Source organism: Danio rerio, chromosome 2 (genome assembly GCF_049306965.1).
Source record: "Danio rerio strain Tuebingen ecotype United States chromosome 2, GRCz12tu, whole genome shotgun sequence".
NCBI classification, from domain to species: Eukaryota; Metazoa; Chordata; class Actinopteri; order Cypriniformes; family Danionidae; genus Danio; species Danio rerio.
The window spans coordinates 1,865,666-1,890,000 of record NC_133177.1 but is presented as its reverse complement, the minus strand read 5'-3'; the positions used below and the strand labels follow the sequence as shown (position 1 = coordinate 1,890,000).

General features: G+C 35.7%; 1 protein-coding gene across 10 annotated transcripts in view; it reads right to left on the bottom strand.

Annotated features, from left to right (window-relative positions):
* The window catches only part of adgrl2b.1 (adhesion G protein-coupled receptor L2b, tandem duplicate 1), a 228,657-nt gene that overhangs the window by 181,160 nt on the left and 23,162 nt on the right, over nt 1–24,335 (bottom strand). The gene's annotated exons all lie outside the window — the stretch shown is intronic.

Below are 24,335 nucleotides of genomic sequence, written 5' to 3'. Positions count from 1 at the left end.
TCAAATTTTTTTCTTCTTTTTAAATATTTTCCAAATGATTTTTAACAGAGCAAAGACATTTTCACAGTATGTCTGATAATATTTTTTCTTCTGGAGAAAGTCTTATTTGTTTTATTTCGGCAAGAATAAAAGTAGTTATTAATTTTTTAAACACCATTTTAGGTACAAAATTATTAGCCCCTTTAAGCTATAATTTTTCTCGATAATCTACAAAACAAACCATCGTTATACAATATCTTGCCTAATTACCCTAACCTGCCTAGTTACCCTAATTAACCCAGTTAAGCCTTTAAATGTCACTTTAAGCTGTATAGAAGTGTCTTGAAAAGTCTAATATTATTTCAAAAGGGCTGATAATATTGACTTTAAAATGAGTTTTAAAAATATTAAGAACTGCTTTTATTCTAGCTAAAGAAAAAAAATAAGAAAAATATTATAGGAAATACTGAGAAAAATGAATAAATCTGTTCATCATCATTTGGGAAATATTTGAAAAAAATAAATAAATATTGCACAAGAGACATAAAATATGACATTAAAATAATAATTTCTTAAAACAGACTCACTTAGAAACTCAAATTGAAACTGAAAATGACATGAAAAATTACATATTACAAAATAAATGACTAAAATTACACTTTATAAAATACATTACATATTACAAATACATAAAATTACGGAAAAAAAACATTCCATATTACATGAAAAAAAATTATTTGACATTTTTTGGATAATGGTTTTAAAAATAATGTATAATTTATTCTGTTTAAAAAGACAGAAATATGCATTTATTCAATTGGTTTAATATTCCAAATTGTTGTGATACTTTTAGTAAACAACTTGAAGTTTAATTGCTTTATTATTTACATTGCATTAATTACAATACAATTTTAATAGCTGTAATATTCATAAAATCATAGCACATAGCAGGTTCGCCTCACAGCAGGAAGGTCGCTGGTTCGAGTCCCGGGCTGGGTCAGTTGGCATTTCTGTGTGGAGTTTGCATGTTCTCCCCGTGTTGGCGTGGGTTTCCTCCGGGTGCTCCGGTTTCCCCCACACTCCAAACACATGCACTATAGGGGAATTGATGAACTAGTGTATGAGTGTGTTTGTGAATGTGTATGTGTGTTTCCCAGTACTGGGTTGCAGCTGGAAGGGCATCCGCTGTGTAAAACATATGCTAGAATAGTTGGCGGCTCATTCCATGGTGGCGACCCCTGAAGAATAAAGGGATTAAGCCGAAGAAAAATGAATGAATTAATAATTACAATACAAATTTTTATGAAACTAGTCATCTAAAATAAGCCAGTTTGGGGCAGAATATTAAATCCACTGCATGTTTTCTTGCTCTGAGATGCACATTTATTCCTGCTTTGTCTGAAATTAATTTCTACAACAACAATAACAACAAAAGAGACGAGGCAATTGAGTCTGAAACGAAGCTCACTCAATAGCACCTCATTGTCTGTCGAACTGCTGTAGGAAATCAATAGCTCATCTGTGATGCATCGCTCTGGTTTGTGTGATATTACAGAACTAGATCAGATCTTATAAACACAAAAACACAAACATAGTGATATTTTTGCATTTTATAATAAGAATCACGGGTTCATCACATAAAATGAAATTAATTTTTTGCACTTTACTGCTATGGATATTATGGAAGCCCGTTTCCACCTCTGAATAATAAAAAAGAAAAATTAATTGAAGAAAAATTAAGACAGAATTCAGAGTTATTAAGTCAGAATTCCGAGTTATTAAGACAGAATTCCGAGTTATTAAGACAGAATTCCGAGTCATTAAGTCAGAATTCTGAGTTATTAAGTCAGAATTCAGAGTTATTAAGACAGAATTCAGAGTTATTAAGTCAGAATTCTGAGTTATTAAGTCAGAATTCAGAGTTATTAAGACAGAATTCCGAGTTATTAAGACAGAATTCCGAGCAATTAAGTCAGAATTCTGAGTTATTAAGTCAGAATTCAGAGTTATTAAGACAGAATTTAGAGTTATTAAGTCAGAATTCTGAGTTATTAAGTCAGAATTCAGAGTTATTAAGACAGAATTCCGAGTAATTAAGTCAGAATTCCAAGTTATTAAGACAGAATTCAGAGTTATTAAGACAGAATTCCGAGCAATTAAGTCAGAATTCTGAGTTATTAAGTCAGAATTCAGAGTTATTAAGACAGAATTCAGAGTTATTAAGTCAGAATTCTGAGTTATTAAGACAGAATTCCGAGTTATTAAGACAGAATTCCGAGTAATTAAGTCAGAATTCTGAGTTATTAAGTCAGAATTCAGAGTTATTAAGACAGAATTCAGAGTAAAGACAATCTTCCGAGTTTCTAAGTCAGAATTACGAGTAATTAAGTCAGAATTACGAGTTATTAAGACAGAATTCAGAGTTATTAAGTCAGAATTGAGAGTTATTAAGACAGAATTCAGAGTTGTTAAGTCAGAATTATGAGTTAAGACAGAATTCAGAGTTATTAAGTCAGAATTATGAGTTAAGACAGAATTCAGAGTTATTAAGTCAGAATTATGAGTTAAGACAGAATTCAGAGTTATTAAGTCAGAATTGCGAGTTATAAAGTAAATAAATATATCCAAATTTTTTTACATACTTCAAAATATCCTTAAATAACATTGGAAACTGGTAGCTTCTGGCTTCGATAGTAGGAAAAACAAAAACTATAGAAGTCAATGGTTACAGGTTGTTAGCATTCTTCAAAACATCGTTAAATAATGTTGGAAACCGGTAACCATTGATCTCCATAGTAGGAAAAACAAATACTATGGAAGTCAATGGTTACAGGTTTTTAACATTCTTCAAAATATCTCTAAATAATGTTGGAAACCGGTGACCATTGACCTCCATAGCAGTAAAAACAAATGGAAGTCATTCTTCAAATATTTTGAAGAATGTTAAAAATCTGTAACCATTGACTTGCATGGTATGAAAATACTATGAAAATCAAAGGTTACAAGTTTCTTCTAACATTCTTCAGAATATCTTAAAGTTGGGAATCAATAACCATTCACTTCTATGTTAAGAACAACAAATACTATGTAAGTCAATGGTTACAGGTTTTTAACATACTTTAAAATATCTTTAACTTATGTTGAAAACCAGTAACTATTGGCTTCCATAGTAGGAAAAACAAATTCTATATAAGTCAATGGTTACAGGTTGGTAACATTCTTCAATATATCTTTAAATCACGTTGAAAAAAAATACTATAGAAGTCAATGGTTACCGGTTTCAAAAAATATATATGGGGTGAATTTAAACAAATTAAATTAATTAATATTCGACTTAATTTATTTGTTTAAACTAACATTTTTTTGTCAGTAATGTACTCCACATAAACAACAGAGGAACCATAATAAAACCAGCTCTCTGACTGAAGTCTCCCTCAATCTGCTCTGATCAGAGACGCACCGACAGCACAAAGCTCATCATAACCACACGACGGATTCGACCCATTTAAATTCCACACACAATATTCTGTTTGAAAGCGCTATCGAGCAGATCAAACATCTCAAAGGGGTCGACAGCCTCGGAGAAGAGATAACACTGAATTACACACTTATCAAACTGCACATCAAGAGCATTACTAAAAAATGAGCAGTGTTTAAACCGCGGCGACGGCTTCGTATTAAAGCTAAACAGAGAATTCATTACAACATGTTTTAATACTGTGGCTATAATGAGCTATCAAATAGGAACACTGTAATACACACCAAACACTGCTGCATTTAAAAAAATAATGCTGTAATACTTATTTTAAAGAGATTCTGCTATCATCTACATGTTTCAAACCTTTCTGAGGTTCACAAAAGAAGATATTTGCTGAAAACCGGTAACCATTAACTTCCATAGTAGAAAAACAAATAGTATGGAAGATAGTGGTTACAGGTTTTTAACATTCTTCAAAATATTCTTAAATGATTTTGAAAACAGGTAACCATTGACCTCTATAGTAGGAAAAATGAATACTATGAAAGTCAATAGTTACAGGTTTTTAACATTCTTCAAAATATCCTTAAATAATGTCGGAAACTGGTAACCATTGACTTCCATAGTAGGAAAAATGAATACTATGGAAGTCAATGGTTACAGGTTGTTAACATTCTTCAAAATACTCTTAAATAAATTTTCAAACTGGTAATCATTGACTTCTATAGTAGGAAAAACAAATACTATGAAAGTCAATGGTTGCAGGTTTCTAACATTCTTCAAAATATATTTAAATAATGTCGGAAACTGGTAACTATTGACTTCCATAGTAGGAAAAACAAATCCTATGTAAGTCAATGGTTACAGGTTTTTAACATTCTTCAAAATATCTTTAAAATGTTAAAAACTTGTAACCATTGACTTCCATAGTAGGAAAAACAAATACTATGGAAATCAATACTTACAGGTTTTTGACATTCTTCAAAATATATTTAAATAATGTCGAAAACTGGTAACTATTGACTTCCATAATATGAAAAACAAATACTAAGGAGGTCAATGGTTACAGTTTTTTTAGCATTCGTCATAATATTATTAAATAATGTTGGAAACCGGTAACCATTGAATTCCATAGTAGGAAAAACAAATACTATGGAAGTCAATGGTTACAGGTTTTTGACATTCTTTAAAATATCCTTAATGTTGGAAGTCAATGGTTACAGGTTTTTAACATTCTTCAAAATATTCTTAAATAATGTTGGAAACCGGTAACTATTGACCTCCATAATAGGAAAAGCAAATAGTATGGAAGTCAATGGTCACAGGTTTTTACATTCTTCAAAATATCTTTAAAATGATCAAAACCTGTAACCATTGAATTCCATAGTAGGAAAAACAAATACTATGGAAGTCAATGGTTACAGGTTTTTGACATTCTTCAAAATATCCTTAATGTTGGAAGTCAATGGTTACAGGTTTTTAACATTCTTCAAAATATCCCCAAGTAATTTTGGAAATCGGTAACCACTGACTTCCATAGTAGGAAAAACAAATACTATGGAAATCAATGGTTACAGGTTTTTAACATTCTTCAAAATATCATTAAACAGTGTATCGAAATATCTCCGGCAGTGTTCAGCAGAAGAAACTCATAAACCTTTTGGAACTTTGAAAGTAAAGAGTAAGTAGATTTTTTTTTATTTTGTTGTCAACTTTCCCTTTAAAGGTCTACCTTTAATCGAGACAGAAAGTGAGTATTAGATGATAAAAAGTAACCTAAATATAGCTATAAATATGAGCATGCACATATAAATCCACATTTCTACTCCCAACCAAAAACTCTGCTATTATAAAGCCATATTGTGCATCCTCGCCTTGTGTCCAAACACAACAAAGAATATTGAAAGCAAGCTTGTTTTACTGTACGCAAGATGAAAGCAACCGCCTCATATCAATTTTGCTTCAGAACTTCAATTGGGTGTGAGAAAGACCAGGAGAGTGTAAATCAATCTCACTTACAGGACAAGTTTTTCTGGAGAAAATGAGACTTGCCTGTGTGTGCAAATCTCACAGTCTGAATGCTGGATTGTGACTCGGTGGCCATTACTGTGTTTTGATCCAATAAATGCAGCCTTGATGAGCAGAACAGACAAAACACAGAGGAAAACCTGCACTACAGGCCTGCAGGAGTCTTGATTCTCAATGTTCAATGAGGACAAGGGAATGCAAATATGTAACTCAGACTACATTTGCTAAGGAATGCAAAATACGTTGCTCTGGGTACGTTTCATTGCACGTTTCTGACGACAAATCCACTAGAGGGCGCTGTTTACATGTTTGCGAATCTGACATATGTTACTTAGGGTGTGTTTTGCTGTACGTTTCAGATACACTTCCTTCTTGTGGATATCCTGGGCTGCGTCCGAAACCGCCTACTACTCAGTAGGTACTGCATTTGAATTTAAACGTACTACTCGGCCGTTAGAAATGGCGTTCTATACAGTATGAATGTGGAAAGTATGAATGGAATTCGGACGTACTACATCCGCCGTTTTGTCATGGTCACGTGACTTACTTGCGTCAGTTGCGTCGCTTTATTCCCATTCATGAATTCGCTCGCTGGGCATCATGGGATAGCGCAGCATGCATGGGATGCGCACTCCAGAATCTCGCCGGAAGTAGTAATCCGGGTACTTCTCGCATACTGATTTTCGAATTCTATGAATTCGGACATACTACTCGGCTCGCATACTGATTTTAGCGTACTATATAGTATGGAAGTATGCTGTTTTGGACGCAGCCCTGGAGAAAGCGGAGCTTGTGGTACAGCGAAACACTGAGCTAAACCCAACCATTAGTGTTTTCAGAAGCAGACGGAACTCACTGGCCACTTTATTAGGTACACCTTACTAGTACTGTGTTGGCCCCTCGTTTGCCTTCAGGACTGCCTTAATCCTTCGTGGCAGAGATTCAACAAGGGACTGGAAATATTCCTCAGAAATTTTTGCTCCATATTGACATGATAGCATCACACAGTTGCTAAAGTTTCTAAAATACTCACCGACCAACCAGTCTGGCACCAACAACCAAACCAAGTTCAAAGTCTCTTAAATCCGCTTTCTTTCCCATTCTGATGCTCAGTTTGAACTGCAGCAGATCGTCTTGACCATGTCTACATGCCTAAATGCATTGAGTTCGTGCCATGTGATTGGCTGATTAGAAATGTGCGTCAACGAGCAGTTGGACAGGTGTACCTAATAAAGTGGCCAGTGAGTGTATACAGTTAAAGGCTAAATTATTAGCCCTGTGAAAATGTAATTATTTTTGTATAAACATAAGAGTTTTAATAACTCATTTCTAATAACTCGTTTATTTCATCTTTGCCATGATGACAGCACATAATAGTTTACAAGTTATTTTGCACAATACTAGCTAGCTTAATTAGGCAAGTCATTGGACAACAGTGGTTATTTCTGTAGCTAAGCAAAGGAAAACAATATTTAATTTTTTTATATTTTATTCAAGCGAAACCATCAGAAATAAGTCTTTCTCTTCAGAAGTCATTTCACCAGCAGGCAGCAGTAAAAGTAAAAACGTGCCTCTGGAACGGCACCTCAGAGTCATTTACTTGCAGAGCACACGCTTCTGGCGGCCTGATAAACCTGAAGCAGTGAATTGAGGTAAAGGTGTGCAGAGCCAATGGTCAACATTACAGGCAAACATCTTCAATTTAATGCAAGCGGGTTTTCTTCAATGTTAACTGATGCCAATCTAATGTAAACAGAGGAGTGACGGGCGCTCTTTTCAGCTCGGTGAAAATCCTGACTGACTTTTCTGCATATTGTTAGTTAGAATAAGGTCATGGAGCGACGCGTTTTCCTCTGTGTAGCCAAAATATGACTTGCTATTTCTCCAAACACACAAAACGCACAGAAACAAGAACGCGAATCGTGTTTCAGTTTGTTTTTGTTGTCGGTTAAATATTGGACATGGTTAAAATTTCACCTCTCCCCTATTCTACTGATTACAAGTCTGAGCGGTTCGAAAATAAAGAGTCGCATTTTAAGCAGGGAGGTCAGAGTGTTGAATCTTCATGTGTTTTTAGAGTAGAGCGATCTCTTATATGAGGGAAAATCACATATTTCTCCATTCCCAGATTCCTCATTTCATGATCTCTTCAAACTTTTGCTGTTAGTAAAGAAGCACAGACTCAAGTAATTCACACACACACACACACACACACGCTCTCTCTTCTGTTCTCTTTCTAACAACCGCATTAGTCTGCATATCAGTTGAGCTCAAGCCTGCGTTACAAGCTCTAAAATGACATTTTGGAATTAGTAACGGAGGCTTTGGATGAGATGCGTAGTAAATTAGTCCTACACACAAGAGCATTTTAAGGACAAAAACTTGTGTTGTAAAAAAATCTGAACAATGCCTCGAGATATGGTAACCAGACCAGAGATCACTCACACCAGGAATCATTCATTCATTCATTCATTTTCTTGTCGGCTTAGTCCCTTTATTAATCCGGGGTCGCCACAGCGGAATGAACCGCCAACTTATCCAGCAAGTTTTTACGCAGCGGATGCCCTTCCAGCTGCAACCCATCTCTGGGAAACATCCACACACACATCCACACACACACACTCACACTATGGACAATTTGGCCAACCCAATTCACCTGTACCGCATGTGTTTGGACTGTGGGGGAAACCGGAGCACCCGGAGGAAACCCACACGAATGCAGGGAGAACATGCAAACTCCACACAGAAACGCCAACTGAGCCGAGGATCGAACCAGCGACCTTCTTGCTGTGAGGCGACAGCACTACCTACTGCGCCACTGCACCGCCTAGCAACATAGTATTTACCTAACAAGAAGGGTCAAATATGGCCTCTAGCATCTGTCGCAGGCCAGAGCAAGGTTATTATAGCTAACGAAAACGAACGAAAAAAAGAAAACTAAAATGTAAAATAAATGTCGGTAACTGAAATCAAAATAAAAACAAGAGTTCTTAAAAAAAACTAGAACTGAAACTGTTTTGTGTACTGAAACTAACTGAAACCAAGTAAAATTATAGCAAAAACCTCCTTCGTTTTCGTCTTTGTGAAAGTATTTAATACATAATCTTACTGTAAGCCTTTTAGAAGTAAATATAATCGGTGCTGCAGGTGTTTGTGTTTGACCCTTTCGCACCTCACAGTCTCCTGCTGCCATTGGCCAGATAGAGCCGTTCTCCTCCAGTCATCCTCGCTGTTGCTCCCGCGACAAAAACAACGAGTGGACATGACAGCAGCACGGCGACAGCATTAAAGACAGACACTTTAAACTATTACTTTAACACATTTATACCCAATAATAGCTTTTATTTCTGTATTGCGATCACGAATTAATCTTTTCAACCGGATCTTCTAAGTGAAGCGGTTGAACTAGTTCACCAAATCGAACTGAATCATTTGAAACGATTCGCGTCTCCGGTGAGCACTTATCCACATGCTACTTACTTTTTACCAAGCCTAAAACCCTCCCCCCCCCACCCCCAAAGCCATCTTCAGTTTGTAGAATCCCCCTTACACCCCTACTCCCCCTCCTACCACGGTGGCCCGGTGCTTAGCACAATTGCCTCACAGCAAAAACATCACTGGTTCTAGTCCTTACCAAGCCAGCCAAAGTTTCTGTGCGGAGTTTACACGCTCTCCCCGTGCTCACGTGGGTTTTCCCCGGGTTCCCCGGTTTCCTCCAACCATCCAAAGACATGCAACTTAAGCTAATTGACTAGTCCAAATCTGCACAATAGACATGCTCCTGTTCATTAGCTTCTACAGCAGGGGAGTTCTCCAGATCTACCTAAGCTCAAACTCCCTTCTCGTCTTGCAAACAGGAGGGACCCCCATGCTCGAGGATCTTAAGAGCTCAGGGCTCTCTCTCGGAACAGCATGCCAAACAAGCTCATTAATGAATCATCAGATAGATGTCAACTCTTGAAAGCTCAGTCTGATTCTGATCTCAAACTCGACTGCTGATAGTTTTGCTCCAATCCTAAAGAAAACACACTTGATTCAACTAATCAAGGTTGTAATCTAATAATCAGGACTACTAGTACCTACTAAGGCCCCGTTTACACTAATGCATTTTAAGTTACGTTTTGCTACGTTTACGCCATCCGTCCACACTATGCCGGAGTTTTCGAGCGTCGAAAACGGAGCATTTTAGAAAAGCTGGAGAGGCCGTTCTGAAACGGTCTCAGTGTGGATGAGGGAAAACGGAGACATCTGAAAACGGAGGCGGGGCTGCTGAGATTCGCTACCTGATTGGAGCTTTTCTGTCATTGCGTATTCTTCCCTTATTCGTCAAGCCCCTATCACATGACTATAACACATGGCTTTAACGCTACCGGAAGACAGCAGACCAGCCTGTAAACAACAACATGGACACAGAAATGGGAGCGTTGTTTCCACTATTGTCTGTTTTAGGCGGCATTGTGCAGTTATTCATTTGTTACGTTTAGTAACAACTCGACCACAAAAATACCTCTCTTGCTTTCTTTGCCATCCCGTTCATTGTTCGACCGGCGTTTTCTGACTTATGCCGAGTTGATTTTCAAAGTAGTCGCGTCACAGATGTTTTCACACTGCAGGACTATCTGCGCTAGCGTTTCGTCGCTGCTTTGTTTACACTGCAAAATGGATCGGCGACAGGGACTTTCACATTGCATGACTTTACTATATGAAAAATCGCCGACAAGTTCGTCTAAACTACGTCTCACAGCCAAAAACTACATAGTATATCTTTTGTTATTAACTACATAATGAGAAAGAAGCCTTTAATGGGGTAGGACATGTACACGTTTGCTCACCTGGGTTTAAAGGGAATGAGCCATTTCTCCTCAACGTTGATAATAAACTAATTTCTTTCTGTATGAAACGTCAAACAGACACGGGTGCTCCTGAGTCCTGTCAAACCTCCACTAGTTTTCCCTCCATTTCGTGGGTCCAAATAAACCGAAAAAGACTGCTTTAACTTCTCCCCCAGCCTCCCGCTGGCCTGCAGCAGGTATACACACACGCACACACAAGTGAATGCTGCTCTCTCATTGGCTGTAGGCGATCGCTGATGTTATTTTCAGTCAAAACTCAATTCACACGGCATGATTTGAATCGCCGACAGCTCCAGATATTCAGCACGCCAAATATCTCACAGGCATTGGCGACTCATCGGCGATTCTCTCTGATCGCGTCTTTGATAGTTCATACTGTGTGATTGTCACTCACGTGCACGAGCAGCGATTTGCCTGTGATTTCAGGCATTTGTCGGAGATTTCTCAAAACCTGTCGGCGAGCCGAAATCAGGGCTAAAATCATGCAGTCTGAACTAGGCATTACAATAATTAAATGCAGAGCGAGCCGCATGTTTTCTGTTTATACTAGAACGCGCATGCCCAGAGTGCGTGAATGGTCACGTGATACACGTTTTTGGTGGCGTAGTGTGGACGGAGATATGTTCAGAAACGCTGGGTGAAACGCAACTGTGGACGCGGATCGTTTTTGATCTAATACGCCGTTTTAAAACTAAAACACGCTAGTGTAAACAGGGCCTAAGTAGATGTGAATTAAATCTGACTGTAGACAAACTCTTAAAAAAAAAAAAGAGCATTTCTGATCAACAGGTGGATGCTCTATTAAATCTGTATTCCCATTGAAAGCATGATCTCTGTATCTTGAATGCAATGCATCACTGTGGATGAAAGCATCAGTGTTATGCATGAATGTAAATACCGAATTTAATGGACTTCAATGGAAACATCGCTTCAACTTTCCACCTCGGAGTGTCATTCTCATATCGTTACTTTCAATGCATTTATATGGATTACAGACGGCTATTTCTTCCACCAAGACAATTACTATGGCAACGAGTTGAGCGGCTAAACTTTTAAAACCACCTCTCTTTTGTGTGCGTTTGCTTGTGCGCCGTTATCTAACAGAGACAAACGCAGTCAGTCTGTTTGTCTGCATTGGCAAACGGTAATATCCGAGACCTTGGGGAGCCCGAGCTCATTATAGCACAATGCCAAACGTTGAAGACAGATGACATGTCACGCTCACTTTGTCCGCAGATTCATTCCCACTGACACGCATGTGCACAAACAAACACCCACCCACAAACTAAACAACTCTTTCATCTTGCTCTGAAATACTCAAAAACAAATATACTGCACAACGCACGGGCTTTACGGCGCAGGTAGGGGGATCACATGTTAGGGTGCACTTTGAAGTGTGCTTCATCAAAGCCTTCCTCCTCCTCCTCATCATCATGCGCGATGATTATTTTATAATGAACCCAAATATAAACATGTTTTCCGCAGACGCTGATGAAGAGAGAAAGAACAAAACGTCCGACGCGCTAGACAAAATATAATTATGTTTCATCACAAAGCCGGCTATAGGAGATGTTCTGTCCTCCGCAGATGGACTGGAGATCAGTCACCGCTTCTGCGTGCCAATTTTGACAATGCATTAATGTTGTTTTTGCTCACTATTGTCGTTTTAAAAGAATCTAACACTTAGACTTGGTGTTAAATAATTAGCAGGGACACAATGAACACCGAATAGCATCACTGTAAACTCTAAAGATCCCAGACTTTTTTTTAATCTCTTTTCTCTTGTGATGTTTATACAAGTGTTTTGGAACATTAACCAGTTAAACTCTGCTGTTATTTGGGGATTTCCGGCAAGAATTTGCCTATTCAAATTTAAAAGCTTCCCAAATCCACATGCAGAGGTGTAAATGCAAAAGATTTGGTATCATTTTAAAGAAAACCCTTTGAATTTTCTTAAAACACTATTGAAAGTGTTTAAAATATCTGTAGATGTTGTCTGTGTTATAATAAACACTTAGGGTGCTTTCACACCTGTAAATCGATTCAGTTGTTCCGAAACAGAGATTAAAATTGTTACATTGTTGCTCTTTGCTCTTGGTGCGGTTCGCTTTCACACTGCAAAGTTTCTAATCGGACCAAAAGAGCTAAAACAAGTCACGTGTGAGTAAACTCTCCTCACATTGGTCAGTGTCAGGGTTTATTTTGCAGCTTTCCGCTCAGCTGTCAGGAGAGGTGGTGGTTTGGTGGTGATTGACAGGGTGTGCGCGTGACGTGTCTGAGGAGAGACGCGGTAGGGAGGGGTGAGAAGGGTGCGCGACGATGCCTATTTGAGGACTGGGAGAGAGACGCGAGATTACCGGGAGATCATCACTCGTTTGCGGGCATCCGGAGACTCGCGAAACTTCATGCCCTGCTCATAATTCTCTCTTCGTATAGCCGTAAGCCTATTACATATCCATAAAACACTGTGATATAACCGCGCTCGGATCGGATCGCTTTCTCACTGCAATCGAACCGCTCCAGAGTTCGTTTCAATCGAGCCGAGACCACCTCATTCAAGCGATCTCGGAGCGATTACTTTGGCGCGGAACAGAGCGCGATTGCCCTGTTCACATATGCCAATCGAACCGCGCTAACTGGGCAAACGAGACACGTTCCGAAACAAAAGTGTAGGTGTGAAAGCACCCTTAAATAAAGAGGCACTTTTTGCATTTTTTTTTTTATGAACTCAGATTTGAAAGTGTACCTTTTAGGTTGTGTGTGGTCTAGCGTGCTGTAATTAATGTTGGTGGTTCCTGCACATGTCTGTAATCATAGGAAAAAAGGAAAATGTCTCCACCGTAATCTATGCAGAAGTTATTGTATTCCAACTGATGAGAGGTGCTGTACAAGCCACAGGGATCATCATTGTGTTCATATTTCACTAATCTTTTGTTTGATCAAACATAATTCACTGTGTTTGGAGCGCGTCAGACATATAAAAGGATTACTTATGCACATCAGCTCAAAAACAGAGGAGAATGGCCCTGAAGCGCACAGCATAAGGTAAGAGATGACAGCTGTCTGTGCTATCTGGGGCTGCTTATTGATCATAAATGTTTTGTTTTCACTTGCGCCATGGAAACAGCGAGATTCATTCAACAACTGTTTGATATGTGAATATAATTCAGTAAAAAGAATGCTAGAACCGTATGAGCACCGGCAAGAGCTTTCATTTGAGCTATAACTTGAGCATGTGTAACATGAAAAATATGAAAATGAACCAATGTTCAATACCCAGCTCGGGTGTGCAAAATACTGTGTATTTAAGTGTAAATAACTTTAGTACAGTAGAATAAAAACCAAAGTGATGCATATGTGCAAAAAATATAGATTCTACACTTTCAAACGAAACCACTTACTGGGGTCTGGTGCAATGCCAGCCCTTTAAATCTGAAAGCGAAAGTCGATGACGTCACTGACGCGGTACCCTGTCCGCAGAGTTTAACTGGTTAATAAAAAGTACATTAAAAGCATCATATAAATACACAGGCTGACGTCGCAATTGAAGTTATGATACGATTATTGTTATCATTGTAGACTCATGTGTTTATATCCACCCCCATATATTTGTATGAAATCGAATTCATTTTGGAGAAACCTTTCTATCAGCCAACACTTCACATCAGCAGTTTGCATATTCAACAAATCAATCCCTCAATCGCCTTTTAAAATTATTATCCAACATTTAATCTTCACAAAAACATACACTCACCGGCCACTTTTTTGATTCAACAAGCAACTGGAAATATTCCTGAGATTTTGCTCCATATTGACATGATAGCATCACACAGTTGCTGCAGATTTGTCGGCTGCACATCCATGATGCCAATCTCCCGTTCTACCACATCCCAAAGCTGCTCTATTGGATTGAGTTCTGATGACTGTGGAGGCCATTTGAGTACAGTGAACTCATCGTCATGTTCATCAGTCTGAGATGATTTGAGCTTTATGACGTGGTGTGTTATCCTGCTGGAAGTAGCCATCAGAAGAAGAAGACACTGTGCTCATAAAGGGATGGACATGGTCAGCAGCAATACTCAGGTAGGCTGTGGCGTTGATGCTCAATTGGTACTAATGGACCCAAAGTGTGTTGAGAAAATCTCCCCCACACAATTACACCACCACCACCAGCCTGAACCGTTAATACAAGGCAGGATGAATCCATGCTTTCATCTTGTTGATGCCAAATTCTGAGTCGAGCATCCGAATGTGTCAGCAGAAATGGAGACTCATCAGAGCAGCAACGTTTTTCCAATCTTCTATTGTCCAGTTTTGGTGAGTCTGTGTGAATTGTAGCCTCAGTTTCCTCAGTTTCCACCCGGTGTGCTCTTCTGCTGCTGTAGCCCATCCGCCTCAAGGTTGGACGTGTTGTGTGTTCAGAGATGCTCTTCAGCAGAGCTCGGTTGTAACGAGTGCTTATTTGAGTTACTGTTACCTTTCTATTAGCTGGAACCAGTCTGGCCATTCTCCTCTGACCTCTGGCATCACCATTTGCGCCCACAGAACTGCCGCTCAGTAGATATTTCCTCTTTGTCGGACAATTCTCTGTAAACCCTACAGATGGTTGTGCGTGAAAATCCCGGTAGATCAGCAGTTTCTGAAATACTCAGACCAGCCCGTCTGGCAGCAACAACCATGCCAAGTTCAGTCACCTAAATCTTCTTTCTTCCCCATTCTGATGCTCAGTTTGAACTGCAGCAGACCATGTTGCCATGTGCTTGGCTGAAGTTTGCGTTAAGGTGCAGTTGGACAGGTGTACCTAATAAATTGGCCGGTGAGTGTAACATTACATATTATATAATGCCTAATCCTTCACATCCATCAATGCATTAAATTTGCGGCTACAACATGAAGTACAAAATATTCCATATTCATCAAATAATGCTCAATCTATTATGCAAATTCAATTTCAAGATACATTATATAGTATAACAATTAGAAGTACACACAAATAACCATTTAATCTTCATTGTAAAATATGCGACAAATATCTCACCCAAGAAAAATCCTTAATAAAAGAAATAAAACAGAAACGACTTTGAATATGTCTGTCTCTCTCTCTCTAATACGGCAAATTAGAGGAATCGACGCATAATCAAATAAAGCTAATCAGCCTTAAAGTCTCAGACGGCGCATTCAGGTAGGAAAATCCTCCAGCGCACTGCATGATGGGATTAGGATTCAGTGCAAATCTACAAGCAAGGAATGTTTTAAGGCTGGCACAAGGCTGCACTTTAATAATCTGCAATCATGGACATAACCTGGTGGAAAAAAAAAAGCAAACACCCTGCTGAGATTGCAGAGACGTGGAGGAGTGAGAGAGTCTGAGAAAGAGAAAAAAAATGCTTATTTCTCTTCATCACTGCGTCTGAAACCCTCACACGGCCCAGAAACATGCTCGCTTTATGTCTGGAGGCTTAAAAATGGCAAGAGCCAACCATTATCATCTCTATAAACACCATTCTGTTTGGCAGATTTCGGACTGGATTTGTCCCGACTTGAAATAAAGGGATTAAACGATTAGCATTAGAGAGCTTTGCGCCATTCCTGACTAAGGCGTTGAGTTTTTTTTTTTTCTCCGTACGCATGAAGTAGAGATGTGGAATTCACTTCAACACACATGAAATAAGTCAAAACATGAAGAATGGGGGAAAAGAAATCTAGTCGCAAATCATAATGCGAGCCAGTGCTGGAAATCTGTAATAAATCGAAGCGTTTCAGAACTCCAGAACTCAAGCTAACTCAAAAGAGCTGTGCATCAAAGATGAGCAAGCAATCATATGCATGAGGTCAAAAACACAAGCTCGAAAAAAAAAAACGGATGAAAGATCGCTGAAATGCCCCAAATGTGGGAGATGTTTTTGTAAGGGAAGCTTGTTCTAGAGTCTACCAGCAAAAAGAGAAGCTCCATCATTTTTACATTTCAGGATACAGCGCTGATCACTGTGAAAATTAAGCTAAAACGCAATTAAATGAAGAGACAGATGCCAAAATGCAGATTCGGGTTCTCCAGACTGCAACTTCTGTTTTTCTTTTTAACCCAACTGCTTTAACTTCACATTAGAGAGGATCTGAATGCAGAAAAAGTAATAATATTAATAAAATAATAATAATAATAATAATAATATGAACAATAAAAATAATTATTTTTCTAACAATGATGATGATGACAATAAAATAATAATTATATTATTATAATTATTATTATAACAATGATAAAATAATATTAGTACAAAAACAAAATATTATTATTATTATTATTATTATTGTCATAATAAAATAACATCAACAATATTAATATTATTTATTATTATAAGTTGTTGCTGTTTATAGTAATAATAATGATAATAACTATTTTTGCATTATTATTATTATTATTATTATTATTATTATAAACAACAACTAATGATGAAAATAATAATAATAATAATAATAATAATAATAATAATAAACAGTTATAATAATAACAACAACAACAACTACTATTATTATTATTATTATTATTATTTATAATAAGAATATTATTTCTTGTTTATAATGATAATAATAAAAAAGATGATGATGATAATGATGAAAATAATTATTATTAGTAATAGTTATTGTTGTTGTAGTTAATAATAAAAATAATAATAATAATTATTATTATTATTATTATTATATACTAATTAATGTTATTACTATTATAAACAACAACAACAACTACTACTACTATGGATAATATTAATAATAATAATTATTATTATTATTATTAAAATAATCATCTTTATAATTATTATTATTATAAACAACAACAATTAATTATTTTTATTATCATTACTATTGTTAATTGTATTAATATTATATAAAAACAATTATATTATATTATATTCATTTATTAATTTTCTAATTAAGTCCCTTTATAATCTGGGGTCGCCACAGAGGAATGAACTTTCCAGCACAAGTTTTACGCTTTTTTACGACCTTCCAGCTGCAACCCATCTCTTTTATATCTATATTATAATAATATTAATATTAATTACAAGGATAACAATAATTATTTTTGTCATAATAATAATAACAGTAATCAAAGATGAGCAAGCAATCATATGCATGAGGTCAAAAACACAAGCTCGAAAAACAAAACGTATGAAAGATCACTGAAATGCCACAAATGTGGGAGATGTTTTTGTAAGGGAAGCTTGTTCTAGAGTCTACCTGCAAAAAGAAAAGCTCAATCATTTTTACATTTCATGAGTAAGATACAGCGCTGATCACTGGAGCGAAGGCTTCAGAAAGGTTGATGTAAACAAATTAAATCAGAAATTCTCCTTTGAGAACAAACAACAACATTAGATTCTGCTTTAAGCCAACAAACAATAAAAATAAAGTCAATACACGAGTAATAGGGTGCGTTTTTAATTAATTAATTAATTACGTAGTTGGTGTATATTTATTTAGTTGGTATGACTCTATAGGTTAACAAATTGAAAAGTATTGATATTTTCTGCAATGAGAGTTAGAAATTATATTTTCGGAGTTGATCATGTATATCATAGCACAAATAATGGGTATTTCTTTGTTATTAGGGCTGCACGTGTAACGGAGGCCAGCTAGTGAGTGCTGTGCAGGTAAACGGTTCGATACCAGCTCGGAGCGGGTTGGGTGACACAGGCCCGGTGGTGTTACACAATCTTTGGGAAAAAAGTTTCTTCATTCAATCATTAATTATCTTTCGGCTTTGTCTCTATGTCAGAGGTCGCCACAGCGGAATGAACCACCGACTATTCCAGTATATGTTTTATACAGTGGATGCCCTTCCAGCAATTTACGAATGGGATTTGTGCACTTACAAATCGTGTTTTGAATTTATGAATTGTATTTGTGTATATTTTTGAATCGTGTTTTGAATTTACGAATTGGATTTGTGCATTTACGAATTGTGTTTTGAATTTACGAATTGTGTTCTGAATTTACGAATTGTGTTCTGAATTTACGAATTGTGTTTTGAATTCACGAATTGTGTTCTGAATTTACGAATTGGATTTGTGTATTGACGAATCATGTTTTGAATTTACGAATTGGATTTGTGCACTTACAAATCGTGTTTTGAATTTATGAATTGTATTTGTGTATATTTTTGAATCGTGTTTTGAATTTACAAATTGGATTTGTGCATTTACGAATTGTGTTTTGAATTTACGAATTGTGTTCTGAATTTACGAATTGTGTTCTGAATTTACGAATTATGTTTGTGTATTGACGAATCATGTTTTGAATTTACGAATTGGATTTGTGTATTGACGAATCGTGTTTTGAATTTACGAATTGGATTTGTGTATTGACGAATCGTGTTTTGAATTTATGAATTGGATTTGTGTATTTTTTTTATTTAATTTTTAAAAAAGTTTAATGTTTAACCTTTTTGCCTTTGAGTGGATAGGGCAGTATTTTAGACCGGAAACGGAGTAGGAGAGAGAAAAGGGCTTGGGACGGGAAATGTCCTCGAGCCGGGATTCGTACTCGGGACGCCCTGAACTGCTACTGCACCATGTGTCAGTGTGCTAACCAGCTAGCAGCGACTTAGAACACCCTAGCAACACTTAAGCAATTGCCTAGCAACCACTCAAAACACCTTAGCAACTGGGTTTAATTGATGGTACTCTATTATTAGGCAGAGTTCCATAGCAACTGCCAAGCAACCACTCAGAACACCCTAGCTATGCCTTAGCAATTGCCTAGCAAACACACAGAACACCCTAGCAACACCATATAAACTTCATAGCAACCACTTACCACCTAGCAAACCCTATAACAACTACCTAGAAACTACAGAGTACCATCAATTAAACCCAGAGTTCCACAGCAACTGCCTAGCAACCACCTAACAACCTCACTGAACAGCCTAGAAACGCCTTAGCAATTACTTAGCAACAAAGCAGAACACCTTAGCAGCTACCTAATCATAGAGTACCATAAATAAAACCCAGAGTACTGTAGCAACTGCCTAGCAACCACTCAGAACACCCTAGCAACACCATAGCAATTGCTTAGCAACCACTCAGAAGACCAAAACAACTGCCTAGCAACTATAGAGAACCATCATTTTCGTAGTGTGATGTAGTTTCTAGAGAAGCAAGATAATAAATGAGCAAACAGTGGGCGTGGCTTGTTTTATTCTACTGCGAGCTGATTGGATGTAGTAAAGTTTGCATTTCATTTAGAAAGATGGGGAAAAGGGTTTGAGGAGAGTTATTACAACCTAACAGACTCCTCCTCACCATTTCTGTTTGTTGCCATAGCAATGTCAAGACTGACAGCTGAAGGGGCGTGACTAAGTATGTTAGCCCCACCCCATGTGTACATTACATGTGTACTTTAAAGTGGCAGCCAAGAGGACAGTAGCTCAAATATGGCCGTGTTTGTGAATTGGTTACTCCCAGAGCTTCCGGTCTCAGGCTGGAGAAGGAGACGCTTTAAAGAATGCACAAGAGTTCCCCCGTTTCTAAGACAGGGAGGAACTGAATGAACGGCCAGAGAAAAGAATGGAGAAGTAAAAGAAAAGGGTGGGCGGGTCAACCAGGAAGATTGACAGTGAGTGAGTGTGGCTTGACCTCTCAGGGTTCGCCTCCAAGTATTCTTGACAGGCTTAAAGAAGCAGAGCACAAAAGAGCTGGAATGTTAATTTATTTTCAATTGCCAGTCCCAAGATGGGAGAAAATAAAGAATGCATACATGCATATGCACAGCAAGCCGAGAGGACTCAAATGAGATGTAAAGCTGCAGCCAAAATTAAGCTCAAGCGCAATTAAATGAAGAGACAGATGCAAAAATGCAGATTCGGGTTCTCCAGACTGCAATTTCTGTTTTTCTTTTTTAACCCAACTGCTTTAACTTTACATTAGAGAGGATCTAAATGCAGAAAAAGTAATAATATTAATAAAATAATAATAATAATATGAACAATAATTATTATTATTTTCCTAACAATGATGATGATGACAATAAAATAACAATAATTATATTATTATAATTATTATTATAACAATGATAAAAATTCAAAAAATATTATTAATAAAACAAAATAATAATCATAATAATAATAATTATTATTATTATTATTATTATTGTTATTGTCATAATAAAATAACATCAACAATATTATTATTTATTATTATTATTATTATTATTATTATTATTATTATTATTATTATTATTATTGTTGTTATTGTCATAATAAAATAACATCAACAATATTATTATTTATTATTATTATTATTATTATTATTATTATTATTATTATTATTATTATTATTATTGTTGTTATTGTCATAATAAAATAACATCAACAATATTATTATTTATTATTATTATTATTATTAGTTGTTGCTGTTTAAAGTAATAATAATGATAATAAAAACTTTTTTGCATCATTATTATTATTATTATTATTATTAATAATAATAATAAGAAGAAGAATATTAGTTCTTGTTTATAATGATAATAATAATAAAGATAATGATAATAATGATGATAATAATTATTATTATTAGTAGTTGTTGTTGTAGTTAATAATATAAAATAATAATAATAATAATAAATAATATTATTATTATTATTATTGTTGTTGTATAATAATTAATATTATTCCGATTATAAACAACAACAACTACTACTACTACTACTAATTATAATAATAATTATTATTATTATTTAAATTTTTATTATTATTATTATTATTATTATTATTATTATTATAAACAACAACAACTAATTATTGTTATTATTATTACTATGGTTATTTTTATTAATATTATTATTTAATAACAATTATTATTATTATATTATTAACAATTATATTATATTATATTATATTATATTATATTATATTATATTATATTATATTATATTATATTAATAATATATTCATTTATTAATTTTCTAATTAAGTCCCTTTATATTCTGGGGTCACAGCGGATTGAACTTACCAGCACAAGTTTTACGCTTTTTTTACGCCCTTCCAGCTGCAACCCATCTCTTTTATATCTATATTATAATAATATTAATTAATAATTATAAGGATAACAATAATTATTTTTGTCATAATAATAATAATAGTAATAATAAAAATTATTATTATTATTATTATTATTATTATCATTATTATTACTATTATTATTACTAGTTGTTGTTGTTGTTTATAATAATAAAAATGATGATGATACCAACAATATTAAACACCTAAAGAATGATCAACATGAACAACTTCTTCAAGCACTTCTTCAATTATTCAGTTAATGCCAGCAACTATCTTACACCATCACTCTCAGTTATCAAGTGTGTTTTTAAAGGCTTCTCTCTACATTGCCATGTTAAGTATCCTCAGAAATACAGCACAGCAATGATCTTGATCTTGAACTTTAAAATAATAAAATCATGGACAACTGACGAGTGCGAGTCCAGAGAATCAGCCTCTGTGTGTTCATTAATTCCCAGAGTGCTTTCCAGTGACCCTGAACCTCTTAATTAGCTGCTTCACATGTCTGATTACTGGAGCCAAAGCGGTGGTCCACCGGGAGCGAGGTCCGACACCTCTGATATGTGGTTGTCAATTAAGTTTTTTCACTGTCTATTGATTTTACAAGCGTTTAACATGTACTAAAAAAAAATACTAATACTACTATAATACTAATGTAAATAAAATAATAATAACAACAATAATAATATATGTATGCTCCAGTAGCAGTAGCAGTAGTAAACTTTATTGTCCTTAACAGGAAATGTGTCATGGGCATCACTATATTGCTGTAGACATGCAACAGAAACATACAATAAAAACAATACAAAAATATGTATAGAATTATTAATTAAATTCATTCGTTCATTTTCTTTTCGGCTTAGTCCCTTTATTAATCCAGGGTCGCCACTAGGGAATTAAGCGGCAACTTATCCAGCAATCTTATCACCCACACTCGCAACTGTTTGTGTCGTCAATCTGGCAACCTGCTTTTGCATAGACTGTAAAACCCAATTCAACCACTAGATGTCATATATATCTTGCAATCTTGCCGCAGAAAGAGGCTGAAGACAGTTATTGTTTCAAAAATGTGCCTCATGTGTAGGAAACTCTATCTTTGTTTTGGCCTCTATAACCAGCCCACTGTCGGTTAACCCAATTATATTTCAGCACCCGCGTTGCCTTGGTGGAAAAAAAACAGTATTTAATTTCAGTTGTGAAGGCTGCCTCAACATATGTGAAAATGTGACCTCCAGAAGACAGTAGCAGCCTCAGAAATGAAAATGCAGAGTTATAAACACCCTCACAAGATGGTTAATCACAAATAATATGAATATTACTAACGTACACATTCGCTGATTAGCTTACACTCACTCCTGTTTGTTTTGTCAATCTGGCAACCGGGTGATATTTTGACCCGTCAGCATTATGTTTATTATAATAATTCAATATTTTGAATTTGGACTGTGTTGCCTTATTCAACCACTAGATGTCACGTATATCTTGCACCTTTATATAAACAATCTATAAGCAGAAAGAGGCTGAAGACAGTTTCGATAAAGTGCAGCAGCATTCGAAATGCAAATTTAGAGTTATTTAATTAGCTGTATTAGCAGTCATTCATTATATATTTCGCTTAATCCCTTTATTAATCCGGGGTCGCCACAGCGGAATGAACCGCCAACTTATCCAGCACGTTTTTACACAGTGGATGCCCTTCCATCCGCAACGCATCTCTGGGAAAAAGCTTAATTAGCAATTAATATAAATGTATCTAACGTAAACATTAGCTGATCAGCTTAAAATATCATCAGGCACACTCACTCCTGTTCGTGTCAATCTGGCAACCCTGAAGAAAAAAAAAACCTCCCCGATATTTTGAATTCGGACTGTAATACCCGATTCAACCACTAGATGTCATATATTCCAGCAGAATGAGGCTGAAGTCAGATATTTTGTTTCGATAAAGTGCAGTGCCTACGAAATGCAAATTCAGGGTTAATTAATTAGCTTAATAAGCAATTAATATTACAAACGTAACATTAGCTGATCAGTTTAAAGTATCGGGCACATTTACTACTGTTTGTGTCATTAATCTGGCAACCCTGAGGAAAAAAACCCTGTCGATGTTTTGAATTTGGACTGTAATGTCTAATTCAACCACTAGATGTCACATATATGTTGCACCTTTAAATAAACCCAATATTCCCACAGAAAGAGACTGACAGTGAGGTGTTTGACTGGAGATTTGGAAAGAGAAATAACTCATGGAATATTGTTCAATCCGTGGGAAATTGTGCAAGCAGACGACGAGGCTGACATATGGCTTAATCTAAATTTATGTGTGTTCACCTCTGCGATTCAGCACATATTTCAGCTTCAGCTCCCGCACAACATTTGGTTTCCATTCCGCTTGCAAAGCATCAGGCCGCGTGTGTTGATTCAGGACACTTTATCTGACGCGCACCAATCTGATTTAGACACTTGTTTACATAAAATATCAAAAATTTCAATCAATATTTTTCCATCAATTAAGTTTTTCTTTTTATAAAAAGACAAAAATGAACAAATTAATGATAAAAAAGTGGATAAATACTATAATAAACATCACTTTAATGGTCATTTGCATTCATAAAAATACAAAGTAAAAATTCTGAAATATATTTCATAAACCTTTAAAAAAATTGCTTCGTTTAATTTGCATGACTCCAATTAACAAGACAAACTTTAAAAACATTTAAAAACTCATAATTAATGCAGGCAGAACTGAATAAAATACATATTTTCTAATGAATCAAGAAAAAAGTACACTTAAAAAAGACAAGAATAAATAAATAAAACTGATAAACATTACAAATAAACATTATGGTGATGGTCATTTGCATTGATAAAAAATACATAAGTAAAAATTGTGAAACATATTTCATAAAACTTTTTAAATAATAGTTTAATTTATTTTGTA